This window comes from Tachypleus tridentatus, chromosome 9 (assembly GCF_004210375.1).
Source record: "Tachypleus tridentatus isolate NWPU-2018 chromosome 9, ASM421037v1, whole genome shotgun sequence".
NCBI lineage: Eukaryota > Metazoa > Arthropoda > Merostomata > Xiphosura > Limulidae > Tachypleus > Tachypleus tridentatus.
The window spans coordinates 66,104,044-66,126,737 of record NC_134833.1 but is presented as its reverse complement, the minus strand read 5'-3'; the positions used below and the strand labels follow the sequence as shown (position 1 = coordinate 66,126,737).

Here is a 22,694-nt window from a genome sequence, read left to right as displayed (position 1 = left end):
GCACATAAAATTAGGTCTTATGAAACAATTTGTCACAGCTCTTGATAAGAAGTCTGCAGCCTTCAAGCATCTTCGAGACTTCTTTCCTAAGCTGTCTGACGCAAATGTTAAGAGTGGTGTCTTCGTTGGACCACAAATAAAGAAGATCCTGAAGTACACAGAATTCACCAGGAAGGTCAGTAGAAATGAAAACAGACTTGGGACAGCTTTGTCGCAGTGGTTCGGGGCTTCTTGGGCAATCACAAGGCCAAAAATTATGTGGAACTGGTTGAGGCTCTGGTGAAAAACTACAGCAAAATGGGCTGCACGATGTCCCTGAAAGTCCATATCCTTGATGCTCATTATGATAAATTCAAGAAGAATATGAAAGGATACTCAGAGGAGCAAGGCGAGCGCTTCCGCCAAGATATACTGGACTTCGAACTCTGCTACCAAGGAGTGTACAATGAAACCATGACGGGAGACTATATTTGGGGGCTGATACATGAAAGTGATTTACATTACAGTCGCAAATCTCGAAAAACTATTCACTTCTAAACAGTTTTGAATAACTTTAGCATAAATACATGTAAATCTTGATTCATATGTTGCTTTATTCAGACCTTATGTAAATGAAAATGTGTAATTTCGTTTTTATATCGAAAATATGTTAATTTCTAAATTAAATTATCCAGGTCACAAAAGCAAAGTTTGAAGGGAATAATGGCATTTAAGGAATAACACATACTATCCGGGAACAAAATGTGTTACATAGTGTTATTAAAGTACATGCTTCTTATATCCACAGAAATTGGCTTAAAACAATTAAATTTTCTTATCAAAGAACTCTTTATTAGCAAGGAATGTTTCTGTAAAAGCTATTTTCACTTAACATTTTGAAGAACAGATCTTGCATATGATCTGAAGAATTAATATTATTTTACTTATATATAAATATACACTTTATTTTTCTTTATGTGTTGTATATAAGAGATCTGCTAAAAATTAGTGTAAGAAACAAACAGTGGCTGATTACTCAATAGCAAGAAAATATGAAATTTAAAAATAGACATAGAAGCAGTTTTCTTGTGGAAATATTGATGGACAAGTGTTAAAGTGAGATTTTTATTTGTTAAACATTCTGAAACTGGAATGCATCGAAGTTACTGTGATTGTTGACGTTTTTTTCTTTCCCACGTCAACAAAAAATGCTTTTTACTGATATTTATTACATTGACTGTGAGAAGGAATAATTAAACTGAAAAGGTGGACAGAACGCAGTAACCCATAGTGTAACTTCACACTTAAAACAACAGCAACATTTTACAAACTATTGTTTTATGTGTTCTCTCTTTCTTTTATCTTTAAGTTATTACTATACATATATATATATATATATATATATATGCTTCAGTGAAACTTTATTATTTTAATGTTGTGTGTTTCTCAAATTTATGTAGAAATCCAAATCTGAATAAAAGTTTATAAGTATTTTGTCTATTTTGCCAAAAAGTGAATGCTTTAAATTAATACTTGTTTCTACGTGTTGTAATAAAAACTCTTTTATTAAAGGATATATACGAAGTGAGTTGTCATGATATTAACCTGTTTAGCTTAGATATTAGTAATTTCGTTTATTTTGTAAATGAATATTCTTTGTTTAATTTTCTTTTTAAGAGTTAAAAGCAGACTAGTATTAGAAGTTGTGTTTGTAACTCATCGATGTAGAGAATATTGTCAGTAGACGATGTGTTACTAAATATATAAATAGTTTACGATGAACAGAAGACAGCAGAGAGACAAGAGCAGCCAAGAAAATGGAGTTCTGGGAAGTTCGACCAAAGTAAAATTAACCGCCCCAGGAGGGAAAGGCCGAGCAGTTAATATAGACCTGGTGATCAATATGTTAGACGAAAATTAACAGTCGAATTTAAAAAAAAATGATAGTTTATTTTACCAAAGATAGTTCTACAGTAACTGAACTAGCCTCAGTGGACTTTGACAAATAAACAGACAATACCGAATTAAAATATGGAACAGACGAGTTTAAAAGTATAAATGCAGTCGTGGTAACCCAACATTAAAGTAAGTAAATATACAACGGTACCTCGGTTCTCGAACTTAATCCGTTCCAGAAGGCTATTCGAAAACCGAATCAATTTTCTCCTCGCTAGTACAACGGTATGTCTCCGGATTTACAACGCTAAAACCAGGGGTTCGATTCCCCTCGGTGGGCTGAGCAGATAGCCCGATGTGGCTTTGTTATAAGAAAAACACCCATAAGAAATACTATAAATTAAATTAATCCGTTACAAATCTCCAAGAATTACACATTATGAAGCATTTTAAGTAAAAATATTGCTTAATTATACCTCTATAATAATATTTACAAACCACATTAAGTCAACAACAAAAACTATAAACACAATAAAAAAACAATAAATGAAAATTTGACTGCACTTTACCTGTGCTGAGGAGAGCTGATGGCGTGAGTGAAAGGTGGTGAGGAACGTGGAGAGTAGGAGGGTTATTATTGTTTGGAAGATAAGTCACCTTCCATAAAAACGTAAGGTAACTCTCCTTCTGGGGTTCATTCTCTTTTCGGTCTCGTTGCACCGCTACAACCTGCTTGAAACTCACTGGACCTATTTCTCACTAAAAACTTGTCTAATGAGGTTTGTTTCAATAGCAAGAAAATATGAAATATAAAAATAGATATAGAAGCAGTTTTCTTTTGGAAATATTGATGGACCTTTGAAGTAATAGTTCTTGCATATGATCTGAAAGATCAAAACTTTGTAACTCTCCCCATTTTCTACACATTTCCTTGATTAGTGAACTAGGAACATCCTCCCTTCCCTTCTCCTCATCTGAAGACACTTCCTAAGTTGTCTTCTTTTGCTGCTCCTTCTGAAGGTCTTAAAGTTCTTCCGTGGTGAGTTCAGTGTTGTAATCTTCCACTAACTCCTCCACATTCAAGCCCATACACTTGCCTAGTGAGACAATATCCTCAACGACAGGCTCAGCCTTAAAGCCATCAAAGTCTCTATCTGCTACTGAGTCTGGCCACAATTTCTTCCAGGCTTAGGTCATAATCCTCAAAGACACTTCCCTCCAGGCTTTGTCTATGATCCTTAAGCAATAGAGGATATTGATGTGATTTTTCCAGAACTCTCTGAGGGTTAACTCTGTGTCAGAGGTCGCTTCAAAACACCTTTGAAACAGTGCTTTGGTGTAGAGTTTCTTAAAGTTCGATACGACCTGCTGGTCCATGGAGTGAATGAGAGGAGTCGTGTTAAAAGGCAAGAGCGTCACCATAATAAAACTATACTCCTCCACCAACCCGTCCTCCAAGCTTGGTGGATGAGAAGGTGCATTGTCCATCACAAGAAGGGCCTTGTGGTAATTCTTTACACCTGGGGCAAACACTTCATGGATCCACTCCATAAAAAATGCCTGGTTACCCATGTTTTACTGTTAGCCCTCCACATGACATTTATTTTACTTTTCAGGACAATATTTTTCTTAAAAACCCTCGGGTTCTCAGAATGGTACACAAGCAAAGGTTTATGTTTTAAGTCCCCACTTGCATTACTACATAACAATAGAGTTAGCCTCCTTCATTGGCTTGTGTCCTAGCAGTGACTTCTTCTCCTTGGTGATGTAGGTCCTCTTTGGCATTTTCTTCCAAAAGAGGCCTATCTCATCACAGTTGAACACTTGTTGGGATTAAAACCCTCTGCTTCTACATAGTTCTTAAATTTCCTAACAAATTTATCAGCAGCGTCTTTGTTAGAACTGGCACCCTCCCCATGTCTCACCACATTATGTGTGCCACTTCACTTTTTAAATTTTTCAAACCACCCCTACTAGCCTTAAAGGCATCACTTGTAACAGCACTCGTTCCAGGGGTGTTTATCAGGTCAGCATGCCACTGCTTTGCTTTCTCACAAATGATGGTTTCAGAAATGCTATCGCCAGCTAACTGTTTTTCGTTTACCCAAATCAATAAAAGTTTTTCTACCTCTGACATTGTTTGTGATCTTTGTTTCGTAAGCACTGTCACTCCTTTTGCAACATCAGCTCTTTTGATGACCTCTATTTTTCAGTATGGTGCAGACTGTAGACTTCGCCATACCAAACTGTGTAGCAAGGTCACACACACTAACACCAACCACTCTCATACTTCACTATGAGATCTTTTTTCACCTCTATTGTGGCTCTAAGTACTTTTCTTTTTGAGTTGCTGTTTTCATTATCCTTCTTTAACCCCATGATGGCTTATTTAATCAGAATATTTAGAAAAACAACAAAAAACCAAAAAGAAAAACGAAAACGTTCACAGCAGATTTTAGCGGGGGTGTGGACTGAGCGAACGGTGCGGGTAAAATGTTTCGGGGAAACTTGGCGTGGGTCGAAAATGGTCGAAGGGTCGTTCGAGGGATCGGGCTACGACAGCTTGGTTCGGGTACCGAGTTTATGTTCGATAATCGAGACATTTTTTCCTCAAACAATATGTTCGAAAACCGAATTGTTCGAGAACGGAGTCGTTCGAGAACCGAGGTGCCACTGTATTTGGATAGTTTGGCGATAGTAATAGAGAAAATAGTTAGGTTTGTCAACTGAAATTATAGAGTAACTGAATACGCCTGAGTGGACTCTTCACAAGAAGAAAACAACTATGTATACAGCGTTTATGATACGTCAGTAATCTCTATATTGTAAAGAATTTGTTGTACTTACATTTAACATGCTCCAAATTTATGTATTATCACGTGTGTGATGCTCATTTATCGTTGAATTTATCATGAAAAAGTCATGCACACCTCCTGTAGATGTATCCTAAGCCTCACACCGACAGAATGTATATTTGTACTATTAGAAAATATAAGTAAAAACCTTTTTATTGTGACAGTTGAAGATAATAATTTAATTTCAAATTCCGATATAGCTTAGTTTACTTTTAATGTGGAACACAAAGTCACTGCAATCAGCATTAACAATGATTATTTCCATTTTGTTGATATAACGACGTAACTTACGTCTCCCTTTTTCTCTCTTTCTTCTCCGTATTTGGTTATAAAGATCTGGGATGATCAGATACATATTGACCTCTTCCTCCCTCCTGTACGTAGATGCACAGCTTCTGTTAAATGTATTTATAGAAGTTTCATCAGTGCCAGAGTCATCACCGGATTAAGGGCAACTGATGTCCTAATAACAGCCCAACAATGGTGACTCCCCTCGGCCCCTCCATTGCTTTACTGACAAGACATTAAGACTCAATAAGTGCTGAAAGTGAAATAAAAGTCTGAAAATTTATTACCCTTTTTCAGTTTTCTTCAGGTCAGACCCCACAACAATATTATATAAAAACGTTTTTATTTTATTTATTTCACAGATTGGACATGAATAAAAATCAAGCTATGATTAGGGCCTTTTATTTAGAAATGACGAGGGAAATTACTTCTTTGATTAATGATAATTATAAAAGAATTATTTTTACTGTATATTTGTTTTCACTCTGAGTTAACAATTCTCACTTTGATGTTAACAAGTTCTCACTTCGAACTTAAAACCCTGTAAGCAAATTATTTACTTATACCTTAATATTTATTTAAATTTTAAAATGTTTTCTTCTACGTTTTTTAATTGAAAAGTCTTTGATAAAGTCCTCAAAACTAATTTGCTGTAAGAAATCTGCTTCTATACTTCGCAGATACAAGGAATCCAGCCACTCCTGTTGCATAGTTGTTCCGTTGGGATTTTTAATACGCTTGAGTTGAGAAAATGAATACTCATCTGGGCAATTTGTCACTATTAATGTTAAAAATATACGCAATGAAATGTCTACGCACAATCAATTTTGTCTTCTAAAATTATTTTATAAAGTTCAGCATAACTGAATCTGGTTTTTACAGTTTTTGTTGCACTAAACGTATTGTGTACGTATGAGTGAAACTGCTGAAACTTGTCAGAGAGGTGTGTGTCCAAGTCCTCTGGGTAAGCATCAATAAGCTTTTGGAAACACTGGGAGTAACTTTCAGTTTCAGCAGATGAAGTGACATCATCTGGCACAACACTTAGAAAAAAATTGTTTGCTATTTCTCATTTGGGTTTCTAGTTTGTCAACAGTTGTGGAGAAGGTGGTGATACGAAATTTATCTCTGGGATTCAGATCTACTTCTTGTGCATCTCTATCATTGAGTACCTTCTTTCTGACACGTTTGCGAGTTTGAGCTGTACTGTAATAAACAACTGGTAATGTTTTCTTTGCAATCGCTTCAAATCTTTCACGGTCATCCGTTAAAGTGCGTAGTTGGTCAGCTAATGACCCGTACATATCTGCACGTTTCTAAGTTGACATCCTCATTTTGCAGAACATGACTTACATCAGGAAACTTTTACAAAATCGCATCCCACATAATCAACATAAAAACAAATTCTAGCTCTTACATCTTATTTGCAATATTGTCTGTTTGTTTTCTAGTTTCTTCCTTTTGTGACTGGTCTTCAACAGCATTTCGGCCTACCAGATTTAGTGAATGGGCTGAACAGGGCACATATATGGCAAAATTATTTTCTTTTAAAATCCTTTGGTGCATCCCCTAATAACGCCCAGATATGTTAGCAGCATTGTCGTAAGACTGACCCCTACATTCTGAAAAATTAAGTTTGCAAACTTCACGTAAGTACTCAATACCTGGTTTGCCATTTCCTCACTAGTATGACTTTTCAGTTCCAAAGTATCGAATTATAACACTTAACTGATCTATACGTGATAGATTTGGCGTCGAGTCAACTGACAAGTTAAAATAACCAAAAGAAATTACTTCATCAACAATAAACTCGTGGACCTTCTGAGCCATTGGTTCAATGCGTGCTTTACAGGTGGTTTTAGACAAGTAATAAGGATTTCCATATTTCGAAATGTGCCTTGCTAATAATGGATCAAACTGACATATGAGCTTAAGCAGCCCTAAAAAATTTCCCATTCTGTAGTGAAACAAATTTTTCATCTGTTTCTCAAAAAGCCAGACACGTTTAGCTAACGTACGAATAACAACTATTATATGCTCCAAGACATGTTCCCAGTAATTGCACTCTTCTTTAATTTGTTTTCCAACTGTTGTCGCAAGCCTAAACCTTGTCTGCGAGGTACGTATCTTAGCATAGAGTCTTTGTAAGTAGTGTTTCTTTCATGATGATCAATTACAATAGTATTTCGCAAATCACTGAACCCAACAAAACGCTAGTAAAATTTAGGGACAAAAAATTTACAAACAAAGCAATAACCTGGCCCTGTTGATGGTGAATACAATAACCGCTCTCTCTTGTATTTCTCACCATTGGCTTTTACCCCAAATAAAAGTTTTTGTAAACAGTGTCTCGTTGGTTTGTCACTATTAAAAGTCCGGCAAGACGTGACAAATGGACCATTGTGGTGTTGACGCTCAGTGGGTCCACAAGCAACCCTATAAGCCACATCATCACCAGAGAAATCAAGTCACAATCCTGGATCTTTTGCTTTAGTTTCTCCATGTTTTGTAGACTGAAGCATTTCACTATAGTCAAGTAGATTTTCATTTTCAGCAATTATTTCAACTTCAGACTGTCTTGTACAGCAACTTGCATCAACATTAACACTAGAGATATCAGGAGAATTTACAGGCAAAATGAGATCAGTTGTGAGACTTGTGCCAGTTGAGCCAGCCTGTGACACCTCAACGCCATCATGATGTTCTGACCTTGAAGTGGACAAAGTGGTATTTGTAGGTGTGGAGTTTGGTTCAACTTCAATCTTGTCAGAGTCAGATGCAGTACAAGTGACTCTGATGTCGGAGATGGGTTTTGATTTGGAAGATCATGTTGTGAGAATATTAGTCAACTTTCCAGTCTTGATCACTAAATCCAAATCCTTTCGTTGGTTCTTTTTTGCGAGTTTTCTCTTTTGTGTACAGCTTAATAGAACACGCTTTATTTTGCAGTCTGAAAAATACAGAAACAAAAATAAAATAATACGGATTATATATGGTTATGATGATTAGAAAAACACTGAAATTCATTAAAACAATGTTGGTAAAACAGTCAAGCATACTAAACTCTATGTCTACATTTAGACAAAGATTGTCAGAAAGTTATCATTGGCCCTAAATCCATTACCACGTAAACATGAAATCATAAATACCTTTATTGATATGCTGCATTCTGATTGGTTGAAAACCATTCGAGACTGGTTTCAATCCATTTTAAAAGAATTAGTTTCCAGTCGTTGGAAAAGTTTCATTAAGGTTGTTGCTATAATAGCTGTTTGCAAAAATCAATCAATGTCAATGGTAATATGCATATCCATTGTGAACCAAAAAGTATTCCAAAACAATTTGTGATCAACAACACATACTGTTGTAGCCTACGAGGGCTGTTAAAAAAATACGCGGACTGACGTTATAAAACAAATTGTACTTTATTTAGAAGTTACAGGTCTGGGACCCCTTCAAAGTACTCTCCTCCCCAACGCACACACTTATCCCAACGGTGTTTCCACTTGTTGAAACAGTCCTGGTACGCTTCTTTTGTAATGTTCTCCAGCTCCTTCGTCGCATTTGCCTTAATCTCGGGGAATCGTCTCAAATCTTCTTCCTTTCAAGGGTCTTTTGAGTTTGGGGAACAAGAAAAAATCGCAAGGAGCAAGGTCAGGTAAGTAGGGGTGGGGAAGAACAGTGATCGAGTGTTTGGCCAAAAACTTACGAGTTCTGAGGCACAAATTTCGCAGCAACGCTGTGTATCTTTAATTTTTCGGTCAAAATCTCGTAACACCAGTGTGTTGATTTTGTCGACTTGTGGCTCGTCAGTTGACGTGGAAGGACGTCCAGGACGCTCATCATCTTCAATGGTCTGTTGACCATCCTTAAAACGTTCATGCCACTTGAAACATGCCGTACACTTCATAGCAACATGCAACATCACCGTAAGCCGTGTTAAGCATAGCAAAAGTTTCAGTCGCAGATTTTCCAAGTTTAACACAAAATTTCACAGGAAGTCGTTGCTCCTTCAGGTCATTCATTCTGAAATCCGCCAGACGAAAAAATCGCACTTCACTTGAAACCGCGTAGTTAATACACAAATGAAGATATCTGCAATCGGGAAATGGCGTCGTAATCAGCTGATTTGTGCGAACCTAGCGACACCGAGCGGATTCCCCTGGAACCAACTGGAGTCGCTAGTATTTAGGCTAATTTCATTGTGTTGACATTTTCCCAATTAAATGCTAAAAAAGTCTTATTTTTATTTTCCCTTTTATTATTTTCATCTTTCGAAGCTCTACTCAAATAAATGGTTGCATATTTTTCCTTTATGTTTGTTTGTTTGTTTTTGAATTTCGCACAAAGCTACTCGAGGGCTAACTGTGCTAGCCGTCCCTAATTTAGCAGTGTAAGACTAGAGGGAAGGCAGCTAGTCATCACCACCCAACGCCAACTCTTGGGCTATTCTTTTACCAACGAATAGTGGGATTGACCGTCACATTATACGCCCCCACGGCTGGGAGGGCGAGCATGTTTAGCGCGACGCGGGCGCGAACCCGCGACCCTCGGAATACGAGTCGCACGCCTTACGCGCTTGGCCATGCCGGGCCCTTTTTTTTATGTTCATTGGCCTTAAGATTTTGGTTAACGGTGTAGATCTAAATGTGTGAATAAAATATATCCACGAGAAATAATGAAAAAGAAAAAAATCACGTAGTTATAAGTCAGAGTCTAATACGTGGACATAAACCGATGTAACCATCAGATCCAACTTATACCTCCCAAAGTACACATACTTTACCACTGCCTAATGCCAGCAGTACTTTACAAAGGAAAGGCATACTCCAAAATGTTTAAATTATGCCTAGAATAATACTTTCCATCAAAACAATACAAAGCACAGCTTTTTAAATTCACGAAATAAACATCCTTAGAAAGATAATGTAATTTCTATTTGATGTCAACTGTAAAGGAGTGTCTTTCTTTACAAAAGCCTAACATTCTGTACGAAAAACACAGGTAAGTTGCGAGAACTTTTAGGCCTAACATTCTGTAAAAAAACGAGGGCAAGATGTAAGAACACTTCGGCCTGACACTCTTTAAGAAAAACATATATACAGTTACAACAGAAAGTGTTCGTACCCCTGCGTCGTGAGTAGTTGTTTCCTCATAACTTAAAAGGTATCATGATTAGGATAATGAAAGTAGAGTATATTATAAATATTACTCTAATACACGTCTACATAAATTTTTATGTAAATTGAATGACAAATAAACTATTTATAAACAAATAACAAAACATAGAAGGTGCAGAAATTATTCGTGCGTCTACTTTAATGGACAGTTGTGTAGCCTTTCAGGTGAATTACTTGGCGCAATCTTTCCTCATAGTTCTCCATGATCGTTTGACAGTCCTCGACTGGTAGTTTCTTCCATTCTTTTTTACAGAAGGCCTCCAAATCTTGCAAGATCTTCGGATGACACTGGTGAACCCTGGTATTCAACTCCTGCCAAACGTTTTCAAATGGGTTGAGATCGGGTGACTGCGATGGCCACTCCAGAACGCTTATATGCATCCCTTGCAACCAGGATTGCATATATTTCGATGTGTGCTTAGAATCCTTGTCACGATTGAAGATCCAACGACGCCCAATCCGCAAGTTCCGAGCATCATTCTGGATATAAGTGCCTAATATATCAACGTACGCTTCTTTTTTCATGATTCCGTTGACGCGGTGAAGGCTGCTTACACCAGAAGAGCTGAACAAACCTCATAGCATGATCGAGCCACCTCTGTGTTTAAATGTAGGGACGGTGTTCTTTGGAAGATTTCGTTCCCCCTTAATACGGAAAATATAGCGAACATCATTGTGCCCGAAATTCTCGATTTTAGTTTCGTCTGACCAAAGAATACTCTTCCAGTAGGGAAATGGTTTATCTACATGTTTTCTTGCATACCTCAATCGTGCTTTTAAATGAACAGGCTTTAAATATGGAGTTCTGTGAGGACGGCATGCTTTGAACCCAGAAGAGCGTAACATGTTCGTAACTGTAGAGGTGCCTACTTTAACCCCAGTTTCTGTATGTCATTACATGTTAAACGAGGGTTCATGCTAACTTCTCTGAGAACCTTCCTCTTGTTTCTCTCTGGAAATTTGGTGGGGCGTTCGGAACGAGGAAGTTAGCAGTGGATCCTATAAGCTTAAACTTGTCAATTATTGTTCTTTTAAATTTCGTGCAAAGCTACTCGAAGGCTATCTGCGCCTTGGCAACTATGCTTTAAACAGTAGATTTCGGCACATTAAGTTATGTAGCAATACTGGAAAGAGACACACAAGCCTTGTATTTTACATTAATTCAGTTTTTTAAATCACTGGACAGTTGTTTCCTGTTCGCCATGATGACCAAGCAGATAATGACGGAGACGGCGCTAAGTTGCCGGAAGTAAATATTTTGCTGGCTAAATTCCAATTATTATGAACCCAGCGTTTAGTTCTGGAATGGTATAATGTAGTTTATTCGCCAAACTAAACAAATATTTCACACGTACGAACACTTTTTCCTCCTCATATTTTTGGTTATTTGTTTATAAACAGTTCATTTGTCGTTTAACTTGCATAAAATTGATGTAGATGTGTGTTATTGTAATATTTATAACAAACTATACGTCTATCAGCCTAATCGTGATATTTTTTAAGTTATGAGAAAAAAAATTACTCGGGACGCAGGTGTACGAACACTTCCTGTTGTAACTGAAAGCTGTAAGAAAACATGAATGCATTTGTCGGATGTTGTCAACATGGTCACCCTTATTTTACCTTTTCAGTTTTTTTGTGTTTTTTTACAAATTTAAAAAGGTCAGTCTTCGACAACTACGTCCCCTTTAAAATTAGAAATCGCGTACATAAAGGTGCAAATTAAATGGCTCTTCTCATTCTCCAATCGTCCTTTAAAACAGTTTATACTTGGACTTGATAGACTGAACAGATTATGTATTACAGTGGTCCTTTAAATCACCTTATACTTCGTAAATTGAACAAGTGCTGTGGTGGTCCTTGAAATCAGTTTATACTTAACAGATTGAACAAGTTATGCGATACAGTGGTCCTTTAAATCAGTTTATACTTGACAGATTGAACAAGTTATGTACCACAGTGGTCCTTTAAATCAGTTTATACTTGACAGATTGAACAAGTTACGTACCACAGTGGTCCTTTAAAAGAGTGTATATTTGTTAGTTTTCTCTCCTCTAAAGTATGGATCATCTATTGTTGATAGTTTTGTGCAGGTTGGAGCAATATTTTATGTCACTAACAACAAACCTGGTGTTACTTTCTTTTTCATTCAGAGAACATGCATTGTCTCCTTTTTTGTAGATGAGCTATTGGACTTCAGATTTTCAACATGAGCTGAACAGCATTTAAAGCACGTGTTACAATACAGTAGGTACAAACATTTGAAGCACGTGTTATAATACAGTAGGTACAAACACTGAAAGCATGTGTTATAATACAGTAGGTTTGGTTTGTTTTTCTTTAAATTTTGCGCAAAGCAACACAAAAGCTATCTGTGCTAGCTGTCCCTAATTTAGCAGTGTAAGACTAGAGGTAAGGTAGTCAGTCATCGGTACCCACTGCTAACTCTTTTACCAAAAATAGTGGGGTTGACTGTGACATTACAACACCCCTATGACTGACAGTTTGGTGCGACAGGGATTCAAACCCATGACCCTCAGATTGCGAGTTGAGTTCCTTAACCACCTGGCCATGCCAGGCGAATACGGTAGGTACAAACATTAAGTACATGTTATACTACAGTAGGTACAAACATTAAGTACATGTTATAATACAGTAGGTACAAACATTTAAAGTACAGTTAGTAAAAACAAAAACTGATGACACCTTCCGAGAATAAAACTTTTATTTTGTTCATTAAATTTATATTTGTTCCTAATTTAGCTTATCCATCAATAATGTTTTTATTTCCCAGTCCCTTGTACTGTGATACCTTCATGATTACAGTTAAAAAAATACCAAAACTGGATGATTCCATATGGAGAGGACATGAAAGGCATTTAACAGTTAGAAAAGGCTTACATTATAGGTATTGCTTGAGTGAAAAAAGAAATCTCCACGACCATATAGAAGAAACATATATTTTATCCACTATTTGTTATTCGTTAATATTTATCAATACATTTTTTAACAGTATAATAAACTGTATTTTCAGCTTTTGCATAGTTCAGTTACAGCACCCACACAGACGGTGAATTTCTCCATGCATTATCTGTTTTAGGTTTACTCACATAACTTTCAACAATAATTTATTTTTCATCATTATTACTATTGTTTTTTTATATAAAATTATATTGGACATCTTTATATTTTATTTTATCATTAAGAAGTATCACAAGATGTTTATAACTAAATCAGGACATTTCATGACACATGAGGTTTTACCAAACAAACTAACATGACATATGTATCCAACTTTAAGAACCTTTTTCTGGGTAAGAAATTCTCACAGAAATAAATGCACAGACTTAACATTACTCAACAATATAATGAAATATGAACAACTTAATATACTTTTGTTTAAAAATCCAAACCTGGTATGGTTATCACCTCCTCCAACTGTTTTTATTACTTGGGTTTAACATATACAAGCAACAATGAATACAACGGTCTTTGTTTCCTCTCTACAACCTTATATTTCAGATTGTTTAGCCCATCAATGTTATATCATTGACAGCCAGGTCTAAAAAAGTGTATCCGAACGGAAATAAAAAAAATGTTAATTAAAAACATCTTGTTACGTGAGAATACAAGTTGAAGTTACACTCACAAAGAATGAACAAAATTGATTCATAATTTAAGTCTCTTCATATATTTAAGCTATTAAAGTATAATTTTATTAATTGAGCAAGTAAGTACTTATAAAAATACAAAATGTTTTTAATTATTTACCACTTCTTAGCCACATACAAAAATTACAGTCACATTTAAACATGATTTAGTTGTATATTTATGTCACAAATAAAGCCAAATAATACTCTTGAAGTTCTAAATTTTGTAATTTTAATCTCAAAATTACAAGACTTTAGCTATCACCAGGTCATCTGAAACTACATGAATTATATTTTGGAATAATCTCTGTGGAAAATTTTGAATTATTAGCAGTTTGAAATAATCAATATTACACATTCAGCAACATTAATGTTCAGCCAACATTATCAAATGTGGCTACTTTTACTCACAATTCCTTGTTAGTAACTTAAGTTTGTCCTGTAGAAAAACAAAGTTTGAATGTTAATTTTCACATAATAACTGTTCCTACATATACAGCTGTTCTCTCTTCCTAATTTTCTCCAAAAATATTAGATAGCTACACCTGTCATACAGTAACCTTACTTATTAAATGATAGATTACTTGACATTATATATCTCTAATGAAGAAAAGATTCACAAACCTATTTGGACTGGGAACAGCTTTGGAATGAAACAACACAGTGTAACGAGACAGACTAGGTTCCCAACGGGTGATCGAATACCCCTTGTTCAGTATCCTGAACAAAGAAAACTACATGAAATCATTAAATATCCTGAATGGCAGAATCACTGTACATAACACGTTTTTCAGAACTGGATATTTTCAGGTTTTTCGTTTCAACTGAATAGTGTAACATCTGACTATAGTTTTTGTGTAAGAATTATTAAGGTTGGTTGTTCAGACCCAATAAAGAGCAGTAATTTTGGTTATCCGAGTAGGACCCATGTTTGAGAACTTTCTGATTGTAGAGTTATTATTATGGTTCTGTCACACGAGGAAACAACAGCTTGAATAGAGTGGTATTTAACGTAGAGCAGTTCCTAGGCTTTCTCCTTCAGAGTTAAAGGAGTGGAAGTAAGCAGCTTAAACATAATAAATGTAGAAGTAAAGCTTGTTTCTAGTATGTAGGTTTGTACAAAAACATATATCAAAATATTTGAAAGTTCCATGAAGAACTGAAATAATGCAGAAAGGTTAAGTAAGATGATAACATAGATGTTTATGTTAAACATTTTTAGATAAATATTTTACCAGCACTAACAGCTTCATTTTCAACCTGTAAGATAAACTCACCTTTAGAGGTACAAACATTTGATTGATACTATTAGAAATTACAAAAATAATAATGTAGAAATACATATTACAAATTAGTAGTCTACCCTTATCACTGTATTTAATTTTTAACCCACTTTATAAGTAGACAACAAAGCAAAAGCATGTTTTGAAAGTTTGTTGGTTTTTTTTTATGCAAGTACCAAAAAAGTTCAGAGTAAAGCATGAATAAAACAGATTTAGAATCCCTGGTTTAATTTGTTAAAAATAAATGTACACTGCTCAAAAAATGAAAGGATATCTGTACATTATAAAAAGTAAACCCATGGTTATAAAATAATGTCAGCCAATTCTCAGCTATTATGTGCTACCACATGACTGTGTCAAGTTTATACTATTTAGTGGTTTCATAAAGTTGTCTTGGTTTTTACTTTGAAGGAAGTCACACAATTAAAAAAAATACCCATTATAAAACACCTTGAAAAAATACCCATTATAAAACACCTTGAAAAAAATACCCATTATAAAACACCTTAAAAAAATACCTGTTATGAAAATCATCATCTTCACCTCCCCATCCAAAGAATACATTTGAAAAGCCATTTACATGTTCAAACTGGTGTCTAGTGATAGCAATTACTCCACCAAACAGCCCTGGATAAGGCAAACTAGATAAACGAAATAAAATTATCAACAAAATCATATCATCTTTGCTGAACAGACTTTTTCTGATGATTATGTTGTAAACTGAAACAGTCTTTCACCAGCTATTATAAGTACCACTAAACCGCAGTGAAACAAATCATTTTAAAGTTCATAATAAAGTTGGTACTTTCAAAATATTTACATTGTAAACATAACCAAAATGCAACACATAAGTACTGCGAATATGCATGTTCCATTTACGCTTACAAATGGACAAAAAACACGATAGATTGTGAACTTTGTAATACTGACATTTTCTAATATTCTATCAGTTGAGCTAAATGTTATGATTATCATTGTTTTCTTTACTTTATCGTCATTCTCCGTCGACTTTACCCTCATACTATGTTCGTTTATGATTATTTTGGTTGTTTTATCTTTATAGTTAGAATTTACAAAACAATTGCCATGTGTCACATTATACTGTTTTTATTTAACCTTTTAAATATGTTTATAAAGCATGAAATTATGAATGTTGACATCAGTTACAAAACACGAAAACACCTGGTTGTATACACAGTAAGAAACCACATGATTAATCAGTCTTTCCTAGTTCGGCCTGGCATGGCCAAGCGCGTAAGGCGTGCGACTCATAATCCAAGGGTCGCGGGTTCGCGCCCGCGTGGCACTAAACATGCGCTCGCCCTCCCAGCCGTGGGGGTGTATAATGTGACGGTCAATCCCACTATTCGTTGGTAAAAGAGTAGCCCAAGAGTTGGCGGTGGGTGGTGTTGACTAGCTGCCTTCCCTCTAGTCTCACACTGCTAAATTAGGGACGGCTAGCACAGATAGCCTTCGAGTAGCTTTGTGCGAAATTCCAAAACAAACTTTCCTAGTTCTTAGACATTATTTTCATGAACTGCTAAATCAAACTTAAATCTATAAAATGGCAAGTAAACAAAAAGACTTTATACTGTTATTTTACTTTGGTAAATACGACTTTTACTTTTTTCTCATTAAAAAAATGTAATTAGTGACAAATAATTTAAACTTATTTGCATATTAAAAAAATCTGAAAAGTGTAAATGTGATGTTGAAAATTCACATCAGTTAACTAGTTATATGTAGTAAGGGCTCACAGTAAAATGAAATGAGCCAGAAATATGTTGAAAATATTCAATGAATCATAAAAATATGTACATATGAATTTTGTGAATAACACTGAATTTCAATTGATTAAAATAAATTTCTTTACTTAAAAAAAATATAAAAACACTTAAGCATAAATTGCTAGACTAATAAAGATACAAGTGAAGGTTGAAAGGTTTTAAAAAACCAGTTTATTAAATTAAAGTGCATACAGTCAGTCTGATGGATTGACTCTGTACTGAAAAAGGAATGTTGACTATATTTTTGATTTGTGCATGTGTAAGACAAGCTTTTACTGAGATGTACAAGCCCATTTTACACAAAAATCAAATGTATTAGAAAAGTATTTGTACTCCAAATGTCAGTCTATTTTGATGCTAACAAGTCCAAGTGCAAAGTGGTGTTGAAATGATAAGTAAAAATACTTGTCCAATGAAAGCTGGAAGGTTTTAAAAATCAGTATATCAGAGGAAGAATTCCGACTATAATCCACGGATTGCAAGTGTTTGTACTTAAATATCTGTGAATTTAACACGAGGTCTGTTAAAAAAATACGCGGACTGTTTGAATTGCGCGGCTCCAGTTGGTTCCAGAGGAATCCGCTTGGTGTCGCTAGGTTCGCACAGATCAGCTGATTACGACGCCATTTCCCGATTGCAGATATTTTCATTTGTGTATTAGCTTCGCGGTTTTAAGTGAAGTGCGATTTTTTCGTTTGGCGGATTTCAGAATGAATGACTTGAAGGAGCAACGACTTGCTGTGAAATTTTGTGTTAAACTTGGAAAATCTGCGACTGAAACATTTGCTTTGCTTAACACGGCTTACGGTGATGTTGCTATGAAGCGTACGGCATATTTCAAGTGGCATAAACGTTTTAAGGATGGTCGACAGCCCATTGAAGATGATGAGCGTCCTGGACGTCCTTCCACGTCAACTGATGACCCACACGTCGACAAAATCAACACCCTGGTGCGGGCAAATCGAAGTTCAGGGAGCTTGCTGAAGAGTGTGGGATATCAGTTGGAACTTGTTACGAGATTTTGACCGAAAAATTGAAGATGTACCGCGTTGCTGCGAAATTCGGCCCTCAGAACTCGTAAATTTTTTGCCAAACACTCGATCACTGTTCTTCCCCACCCTCCTACTCACCTGACCTTGCTCCTTGCGATTTTTTCTTGTTTCCCAAACTCAAAATACCCTTGAAAGGAAGAAAATTTGAGACGATTCCCGAAATTAAGGCAAATGTGACGAAGGAGCTGGAGGACATTACAAAAGAAGCGTACCAGGACTGTTTCAACAAGTGGAAACAGTTGGGATACGTGTGTGCGTTGGGGAGGAGAGTACTTTGAATGGGTCCTTGACATGTAACTTCTAAATAAAGTACATTTTGTTTTATGACGTCAGTCCGCGTATTTTTTTGAACAGCCCTTGTACATCAGTCTAACAAGCCATAATGCAAAGTAATATTCATGTAATGAATTAAAATATATTTGTTTATCATGCAGTTTGAATATTGCATTTTTATGATAACCAGAATATTTGAAGTAATTATCTTCAGTTTTTTTGATATTGTATACTGCCATCTAGTGTTTACTCTCGTCAACCATGAACTGTCACTAAATTAGTAATTAGTGTAAAATGAATATTTGGTTAATCTGATGTCAGAAACAAAATACCATTTAAAACGGAAATTTGTAAAAATGGTTACAGCATGTGCATTTTGACCCCTGAACAAATATAAAGTGTCAGAAGTTAAATGTATTTGTAAAAGCAATTACATTAAAACAAATGCAAAGAGAAAAGTGGAGACAAAAAATACAAGATTACAAAACAGTAAAAGTCCAATTATTGAGACATCCATATAAAATTTCCAAAGTAATAGCATACATAATAGTGTAATTTTGTTCTTTGACAAACCTATTTAATGTCACAGGTACATAAACAGGTACAATAATTACTTATTTCCATTCACAATAAAACTATTATTTGCATTATCTTTATCTATTCAGTTGAATAACAAACACATTGTAAGTAATAAAGTACTTTTGTATCTTCATAAAAAAAAAAAAAAGATTTTAATTTTCTTACACGTATATGAAAGTGCCCAGTGCTGAACACATATGTCTGGGTTGTTTGGAACAAGTATAGATGTGATGGGGACTTTTTGGAAGCAAATCCACAGTAGACAAAACAACAGTAGTTAGAGTCCTTCAGTGCTTCTACAAATCCAATGTTGAAGAGTTTAGCTCTATTAAATTTGTGCATGGTACTCTTTTATACATAAAAGCACAGATATAGATATACTTTCCTTGTTGTAGAAGCTTGCAACAGTATGAGTGAATCAGGAAAGTTCCAGACTGTGCAATTTTACTTGGTTCTTATGTGAACTTGACCATAAGAAGCCACTTGCAGTTCAGAGCTCAAAATCAACTCAATAATGAGAAACACATACACTACTGGCTTGCTTAATGCAATATTTAAGTTTGATGACAAGGAACCTAATTTTTAAAAAATTAAAGTTTGGATACTGTCTTGAATGGATAAGTAATATAAATGTTTTAACAAGATTATGTTATCATAATTTTGTTAAAACTTTGTACTTTTGTTTTCATTATCGAAACAAGTCATCTCCAAACTTTAAGTTAATATAGCATAAACTGAATAATCAGAACAGAAAACCATCTATGTTACAGGAATACAAACATCAAATTCATTATAAAGAGATAAGAGTACCAAGTCTTTTGCCAAAATACTCATGGCTTCTGAAAATAATCACATTAAAGTACACATTTTCAGAACATTTAATCACATACCTGCTCAACAACATATACTTTATAATTCAAAAGTTTTGAAGAAAAGGATGAATGTGTTTCAGAAATATATTCAGCTGCAACTTTCTGTCTCTGTATGGAACTATTAGTGCCACGTGATGTTGAGAGTTACAGTGTATTGGTTTCCACTGACCACCAGGCTTGATGGACAGTATTTCATGTAGGGTCTTCAGATATGTTTCATTCACATATGTTTTAACAGAAGAATATATTTCTGAAAAAAACAAGATTATACAAAGAAACAAAACTATAAAAAATGAGTGTAGTGATGTATACTTAAGAATAACACGGTAACAAACAATCATCATAACAATTTGTCTTCAAAATTACGAAAAAGGTGTATATTATCATTACAACTGTGAAAAGCATGTTAAATAAAAATTACAAAAAATATTAATTGCAAACATTAAATATCAGCAAACACAAAAGTGCTCTAGAATATATCCAGCTATATTCTTTTATTTAAAATACATCTTTCCAGATTTGTACAAGTATAATTATTTGATAATCTTGTAAAACACACAGACAAGTTGAGAAACATACTCATGTCTGTAACACAATTTGTGATTATGAGGTGGTTATTCATCTTAGTACATTTTAAAATATTTGTTCTCACATTAATTCATTGTCCCAACTTCTTTTCGTTTATAGGTAGCTTTAGTTTAAATTTAAAATAAAACAATCTATAAGAAATAAAATATATTACATTATGTTGATAGAAAACTGAAAAACATTGGAGAGAACAAAGTACATTTTTCTCAAATAACTATGCATATGTATCCAATCAAATGTAACAAATAAGGCTTAGAGACTGAAAAATTAAGGGACTATTTAGTAAACTTTGCCACATTAGTTTCTGGTTAAGGGCAGAATATACAATGGGCTATCTCTACTCAGCCCACCATGAGTATCAAAGCCTTTACACTTATCTTTGAACCATTGTGAGTTGGTCACATTAGATTTACACAGGTAAGTACAGCAGAACCTTGTTGTTATCTTGTTATGTTTTGGAACAAATAACCATTTTATTAAATTATACTTCAGACAATACACACATATATCATTTTTTTCCATTCTTTAGTTTGTAGACTACTCAAAGTCTAGTCTTAGAAACTTTGTATTCATTATCTAGAAGTCAAGTTTTCATAACCACAGTTCACTCAGGTCTTCCATTGTTTCCATTTTTGCTAATGCTAATATGTACATACATGCAGAAACTCTGGAAAGATAAACTTATTTTGACAAATGTTGACACAGCGAAATTACCTAAATGTTTAGGAATTAGTGGACAAGTTTGCAAAAAGGTTGAGCCTTCTTTTTCCTCGCTGCTACACACATAAACATTCTCTTCAAGATGAGAAAAAGTTACGTAACTGTATCCATGGCCAGAAGGACAACGCAGAGGTAGAAATATACATATTATAATCATTACCACTAGTAAAACTTTCACAACATTGCTGTTTAAGCGACTGAACTGAGGAATCCAGCGCACAAGTTTTAGAAACTTTGTATTCATTACGTAGAAGTCAAGTCTTCATAACCACAGTTCACTCAGGTCTTCCATTGTTGCCATTTTTGGTTATGCTAATATGTACATACATGCAGAAACTTTGGAAAGATAAAAACATGTAGACTGGTAGAAGTATGCACTGTATTTTATTAGAACCAAAATGTATATCAAATATATATAGTGGTATATATGCTACCTCCCACATAAATCAAACAGTGTAAAACTGTAAATTCCTTTAATGAAATACTGGTCACTTGTGTTTTCTCGATATGTCTAAGATATGACAGTCACTTATGTGATTCAAGTATCCAAGCAAAATATTTACAAGTTTTAGAAAACCATACAAGGTTCTTAATTTTATATGAATGAACACTGTCAATATTCATCAAGCCTTCAAAACTAATACAATACTTTACAATACATGAAATACTGGAGATTAATACAGAATGTTAGCATATTTTCAAAACTGAAAAAGAGAATGATATGTGATAAAGCATTTGCAAAAATATATCAATTGTTTACATTTATTCTGTGTTCCTTTTCTGAACTTTTGTGTATGACTGAATGGTGGGTAGCTTGCCAATTAGTCTACACCCCTAAGCAACAAACTAAATGGGAATGAATCTAAAAATATACACCTGGTTGTCAAATATGAAATAAATTTTAGATAGAAAAATGACTGGCACAGTTTCAGAAACAAAGCATTTTTATATTTATAATGTTTATAGTACAATCTAACAGACTTTAACCTTTAAACAGCATGAATGTTGTGGGTAGCAGTATAAATTGATGATGGCTCCTATTTAAGGGTTAAAAATATTCACACATCAATACTTTGATGTACATGCACCTATAAAAATATATTGTAAAGTCCTAGCTCTTTTTCAGGAAATTATATTACTTTAAAATTTCTGTATTTAAAATAAAGTGTTGCACCAAGTTTATAGAAAAATTTAAAATATTTCATCTGGAATATCATTACATGAGGGTGAACTAAATAGTGGTCCTTCTGAAATTTGTCTACTGTTGGGATCAAACCATAATTTTAGGTATTACAGTGAAATACTATAACTTAATATAAGCTGAATAAAAAATCTTTCGAAATACTTTTACCAGAATTAAAAAAACAATGTTTTAATGGGTAAACATTACTTTTATTGTTTTTATTATTTCATACAATAATGGTAGATGTCTAAACCCAGAACTTTTTATTTATATTCCATGTTCAGTGTATAATATTTATCAATTTTATTCAATAGAAGATTAAACTTACTTGGTAATGTTAATTTTTTTAAGAGGAGTTACTTTCCCAAAATTAATTTTGGTTGCTATTAGTTACCTATGTTCACAGTATCTTTTGCTTTAGAATTATTACAAAAAGCTTATTAACTAAAAATAACATTTCTGTCCAACTTATCAAAAGATTATTTTTCTTCTATAATACTCACACTTTA

General features: G+C 34.5%; 1 protein-coding gene and 1 pseudogene across 3 annotated transcripts in view; one reads left to right on the top strand and one right to left on the bottom strand.

Annotated features, from left to right (window-relative positions):
* Positions 1-22,694, top strand: part of LOC143225348 (uncharacterized) — a 97,874-nt gene that overhangs the window by 16,588 nt on the left and 58,592 nt on the right. The gene's annotated exons all lie outside the window — the stretch shown is intronic.
* Positions 7,860-21,442, bottom strand: LOC143227386 (beta-1,4-galactosyltransferase 5-like; annotated as a pseudogene). Its single transcript, XR_013014993.1, has 6 exons — positions 20,997-21,442; positions 19,713-19,944; positions 18,988-19,170; positions 15,650-15,772; positions 14,473-14,568; positions 7,860-7,968 (listed from the first exon to the last, which is right to left on the bottom strand). The product of XR_013014993.1 is annotated as a beta-1,4-galactosyltransferase 5-like (transcript).